We start from the raw sequence: 6,296 nt of genomic DNA, 5'->3' as shown, positions 1-6,296 counted from the left end.
ATTTTCAAGTATGTTGCCTTGTTCTCTTTCTTTAACTTTACTATTTACTGGTAATATTCAATTGTGCAACAGTCAATTGTGTATATTATTATAGTGTGTGTAGCAGATAGCTCAGTTGTTGGCTCCCAAGAGACAAGCTAGGTCACCTCTTCAATTCCCACCTCACTACAATTTTTTTAATGAAAGTTGCCTTCGTACTATTCCTTTTATCTCCAAAGATGTACAATACGATCTTTAAATATACACTACTTAATTTTCGGTATTTGAAAGCTTGATAACTGGCACTAATTCTGCTGTCAAATGTTTATTTAATTGTTCCTGAGTGGTGCTAATCTTTGCAGAAAATGAGAGTAGCTTCTCCAAAGCTAGTACAACCACCACTTTCTTAAAATCAAACTACTCTCCCTCTCTTCCTGCATCACCACACCTATCACAAAAAAAAATCAAAACAAAGTAAAAAATAAAATTCAGTTGAATAATCCTAAAATATGTCAGATTTAAACTTTATTACCTTAAAAAAAACACACCAAAATCTAAACTTAACCATACTCACTGTTAAGTCAATCCTTCAATGTTGGTTAACGCATTAGTCTGTGACAAGAAACTTAACAGATTTGCACGTGACAATGATTTGATATATAAAGAAAATCATTTCAAACTTTGATCATCAGTAGTATATGAAATACCTATGATGCATCTCTCAAACTTTGATCATCAGTACTTGTGAGGTAATGAAAATAGAATATATCAGAAAATGATATATGATCATGAGAAGTTAATACATATAGAACCAGAAAGGAAGACTTATAGCACCTCCAACAAAGAGTTTTGAAGATGACATGCATCTTATGGCTTGGAAAATAGAAGGATTTGAAGCCGATAAGTCAGAACTAACACGTCCGCTGACAGTCAGGTAGAGTATATTCCCCATTTTGCTGATGAAAGCCATTGGCAGAACCTAGCCAAGAGCACCGAATCAAATGGTTATTCTTTTTTTACAAAAAAAATGGGGCAAAGGAGACGATGAAAAGTCAATAGTGTTGTCTTACTTTGAAACCACATAATGGAGACTTCAATGCAATAATAGATATAGAAAGACGAATGCACAAATATGGCACTACTATTCACCACCAAAATTATATTGGACCAGATGAACACAATCATAAATGAAACCATGGTTTCGCACAAAAATCTTCGCATAGAAAACCAAATCCTCGTTGCACATTAAGAACCTTTTTTCTCCTCTTAATTACTGAACCACACGAACGACAGTACTTGAAACAGAAAATTTTGAAGTCAAGGAAACCGTAGCAACTCTTATTAATCATGGCTGATAGGAAGGCAGTGACATCTCTTGGTATAAATCAAAAGAGACTATTAAATTATAAGTGTGGGAGTAAAATTGCTTTCCCATTCGTCCAGCCACCGAGTGAATAGATCCATTCACGCATACAGATGAATTCTGCGATGGATAATCAACAAGGAAAGGAAAAGAATGAGGGATCCGTCTCCACCTATGAGAACCATCACCAACGATATATCATGACTGATGTTCCGCCCTTGAGACCGAACTAATCATCACCACTTTATGTTCCTTGGTTATGGGATTAACGCCATCCGTAACGGAGAACGATTGAACAGGTATTGCTGGGACCTTGTGGAAGTAGAAGGGATCTCTCGGTAGTCGGATTGTATAATCGTATGCCGACATCATCACCTCTTCCGTTAGAAGTCTCTAACATATGCAAACCAAGCCATTGCATGAAGCTTGGAAATCAATTTGAGCCCGTGGGATTTTCCATCCCTTGTCGTGTAATTGTCCTTTCATCTGTGTAGTTGTGCTGTTGGATTCAATTTTTGAGGAGTAAATACAACCGCAATGTACGTACTTCCAAGGATGTGAGTTGGGGTTGGGTTTTTCTCAATTAATCGATCCATGTGTTTAATAATGAAACCAGTATCCCGTAAATAAATACACACCTGAATCGCATCGGGGACTTCACCGGTAGTCTCGAAAGGATTTCTTCTAGTATATCGGTTGAGGCTCGACGGATCTCTTCCATCATAACGGTTGACTGTTCTTTCTTCCTCCTCATGTGTCTCCTCTAGTTTCTAAGCTTCCGTCTGATTATCGATGATTCCTTCCTTATATTGCGAGTCGTTTGTTTGTGAGTTGGTGATAGAGTTTGAGATGGATTAGACTACCTGAATGATAGGGGTTATTACAGTTTGAATTCCCCGACGGATTGAAAATCGTATATATATATATAATATATATATATATATATATATATATATATATATATATATATATATATATATATATATATAGATATATATATATATATATATATATTCGGGAAGAAAAAAAAAAAAAAAAAAAAGAAGAGTACATGCTTTATTAATAGTAGTATGAGGAGGAGATTGAGAGATTAAAACATGACTCTTCCAAATTCGTATAAGAATATTATATATATTATTATTATTTATTATTAAAATATCATAAATATCATAAATATCCCTACAAAAATAACTAAAGAAAAATAAATAAATAAAAAAGTAATGAAACTTAAAAAAAAGATAAGAATAGAAAAAGACAGAAAAAAAATTTGCAAAAAAAGAAGAGTATATACTTTTATATTAGTAGTATAATACTAATTACTAAAGGTGTTTCACAAAAAAGAAGATATCATAAAGGTTAAAAACCCTCAATTTAGTTCAGTTGGAGGCTCAATGACAATAGAGTTCGTCTCATCTTTCAAGACAAACCAGTCGAACTATCACAGTTTTGAAAAATCATCAACATAGACAGTACTAACCGTGGGTAGAGTTCAAATTTGCACAGAGCTAGAAGCAATATACGCATTTATTCAAGAGATCTAGCTGACTAACCTATTAGAGAGGAGAACAAATCCCTGATTTGCAGGATCCTTGAGAGCCGCTTCCAATAATAACCTCTCGGCCTCAATCATACTTGCCTATTAGAGAGGAGAACAAATCCCTGATTTGCAGGATCCTTGAGAGCCGCTTCCAATAATAACCTCTCGGCCTCAATCATACTTGCCTCTCCCCACATTACCTACAGCACGACCACTTGGTTCATTAGTGCGAAATATAAAACAACCCAAAAAGAAAGAAAGAAGCAAATCTTCAAAAATAAGAAGCTCGCTCATCCGGGGTACCTCAACGCTATTGTTCAGCTGTCGACCATAAAAGAAGGAAGATCTCGTTGTTCATTCATTAACGACGAAATCAAGCTCTGAATGAACATATATTGAAAATTTCGCAGCGTTTGCATCCTGGAAACTCACAAATCCAACCATCAAGGAAAAATAAATAAATAAAGCTTCTACTCCCTACTCCTCCATTTTCACTATAAGGAGGATGAAACTCCAATTTCGAGAAGGAAATAAAAAACCTCGAAGAATCCACACCACATAAAATCCAAATTTTGAGAGAGATTCTGAGAGAGTTTGAGAGGGAGAGGGATATAGAGAGCGACAGACTTTGAGAGAGATTGAGAGAGAATTTGAGAGCGAGAGCAGAGGATTAGGCATGAGAGATCAAGAGACTTTGAGAGAGATTGAGGGGTTCGAGAGAGATCGAGCGAGAGATTCAGAGAGATTCAGAGAGAGATTAAGAGAGAGAGTGGGAGAGAGGGGGGGAGGGGGAGGGAAGGAGGGGGGGGGGGGGGGGGGGGGGAGAGGGGGGGGGAGGGGAGAGAGAAAGAAAAAAAAAAAAAGAGAAATAAAATGAAAAATGCATTGACACCCCAAAATGGAGGCCTTAAAGCACTGGCACCCCACTTTATGTTTAAAAAACACATAGGTCCTATTCTGTTAGAAGGGTTATTACTTGGTTAATCATATTTTTGCAAAGACTATCATACCCTTGACTTATTATTCAAGATATCTATTCTCATTTACCAAAAAAAAAAAAAGACTAACTTTATGGACGATTGGGAGTTCAACCGTTTCACTTCATTTTTTTTATTTTTTTAAAATTTTTTTAAAATTTTTTTTTTCAGATTTTAGTAAGGTCATTTTTGGAATTACAAAAAAATTAACAGTGGGTTAACAGTTTAACTAACAGAATGGACTAGTGTGTTTATTGAATTGGGGTGTCAGTGTTTTTTAAAAATAAAATGGGGTGTCAGTGCTTTAAGGCCTCCATTTTGGGGTGCCAGTGCAATTTGCTCTAAAATTAATGATAAATTAATAATAATTTATGATTAAAATGTCTAAATTATCCTTGAAAAAATAAGTAAAGAAATAACAAATAGTACAACATTATTGGTATTAGGAACAATGATAAGGACAAAAAAGGACAGAAAAAGATTTGCCAAAAAGGCAGAGTACATGCTTTTATAATAGTAGTATGATAGTATGATATATATATATATATATATATATATATATATATATATATATATATATATATATATATATATATATATATATATAATTTTTTACATTTCACCAACTATAATGGGTGTGAAACTTTGGGTTGCCCACTATAGTGACTTAAATTACATAGCACCCACTTGCTAAATTACAAGATACCCATGGTTAGGTTTATAACCATGATTCTGTTAAGTGAGTTGGAAAATGACTATAATGCCCTCAAGGAAGTAAATGACCTAAGTATCCCCATTCACTCATTTAAAATTTGAAAGTCAAATTACCCAAAAGCCCTTTGGGCAATAAATTACATAATTACCCCCAAGTAGCTTAGTTACCCTCTCCACTCAACATCTTCATCTCCACCAAGTCTGTTCCCCCTCTCTCTTTCTCTCTCTCCACCTAGACTCCTCCCATTGTAACTCATCTTCTCCGATGACGACCGCAACTCCCAATGCTCCTCAAGTCTCTTCTCCGACAATGATTGTAACTCCCACCAAAACCCTAGTCGTCTCACCACTACAACACTCCAATAATGCATGAACATTACCTAGTCGTCTCACCCACATTGGAATCCAAATCAGCTAAAACCGATTCCTTTGACATATGCTTCTGGAGAGGCTTCATCAATGAATTAATTGCGATTATTCTCCCCCGAATCAGGCAATGGTTCAAATGAATTGCACAATTTCTTCACCTTCCCTTCCCCAATCTAATTTGACGAGCTGTAGAGCTTCTTAACAGATCCAGTGAGATCGAAAAAGGGTTTTCTAGACAAAGACAAATCATGACTAGCAGAGAAAGATCTATCAAGAGAAGAACTACACATGTTGGGTTTGGATGATAAATCAAAATCATCAAGACCAGCCGTGAGTTCCCAGGTGTTGATTATAGAAATAGGAGACACACTTTCTTAGGTTTTTTCCTGGGTTTCTTGGATTTCTGATTCTAGGGTTTGGGTCTTTCTCTAGTGATGATGATCTTAATCAAGAAGAAGAAGAGACGCATAGGTAGTTAAGGTGAGGAGAAACTAGATGATGTGTATCACCTTTCTTTAGCGGAGGATGGTAGATAAGAGGCTTAGAGAGAGAAAGGGTTCTTGAAGAAACACAATCCAAAACAAATCTAGAAGAACCAAAAAGGAATGGTATCTTCAATTTTAATGGCAGTGGATTTGGAGTTGAAAAGACCTTCAAGTTTAGAGGTTGTGCAGTCCATGAATGAGAAATAACTTTTCACTCCTCTTTTTTCTCAATTTTAGTAGCATACCAATCTCCAAAGGAGTAGAGCTAGTGAATTTGTTAGCTCCTAGGTTTAGAAACTCAAATTGTTGCAACTGGAAACCTCTATTGGAATTGACACATTGAAATAATTTCTCGATTTGGGTGCAATTATAACTAAAGATGGATGGAGAAATTTCTCCAGATAAGAGTTTGAGAGGGGGGGGGAAGATATGGTGGTTTCTGGCGAAGGTGGGTAGTTTTTGGTGAGGTGTAAGTAGATGATGGTCACCCACCTACGTGTTGGGTATGGAAAGGTTTATGTGGGGGGTAATTACGTCATTTTACTTCCCAAGAGCATTATGGTCATTTCTCAACTCACTTAACAGAATTTTGATCCAAAACCTAATTGTGGGTAACTTGTAATTTAATAAGTGGGTGACATATAATTGAAGCCACTATAGTGGGAACCCAAAGTTTCACCCCCACTATAGTGGGTGACATGTAAAATACTGATATATATAGTTTAGTAAAAAAAATAAAAATATGAAAGAAATTGACAAACACAAAATAATCATATATTTAAAGTCATTGGGCTTAAAGGGTAAAAATATTTACTCAAATATGAAAGATCAACACTTTATAATATGAAGTCAAGAGTCTGAATCTCATTGGG

General features: G+C 35.6%; 1 pseudogene; it reads right to left on the bottom strand.

Moving 5' to 3' along the window:
* Positions 1-4,946: 4,946 nt before the first annotated feature.
* Positions 4,947-5,618, bottom strand: LOC149011022 (uncharacterized; annotated as a pseudogene).
* Between the last annotated feature and the right edge of the window lie 678 nt (positions 5,619-6,296).

Source organism: Hakea prostrata, chromosome 7 (genome assembly GCF_041222555.1).
Source record: "Hakea prostrata isolate BN-2017 chromosome 7, UWA_Hpros_2, whole genome shotgun sequence".
In the NCBI taxonomy this organism is placed as follows: Eukaryota; Viridiplantae; Streptophyta; class Magnoliopsida; order Proteales; family Proteaceae; genus Hakea; species Hakea prostrata.
The sequence above is the reverse complement of the archived record's forward strand: the minus strand, read 5'-3'. Positions and strand labels throughout refer to the sequence as shown.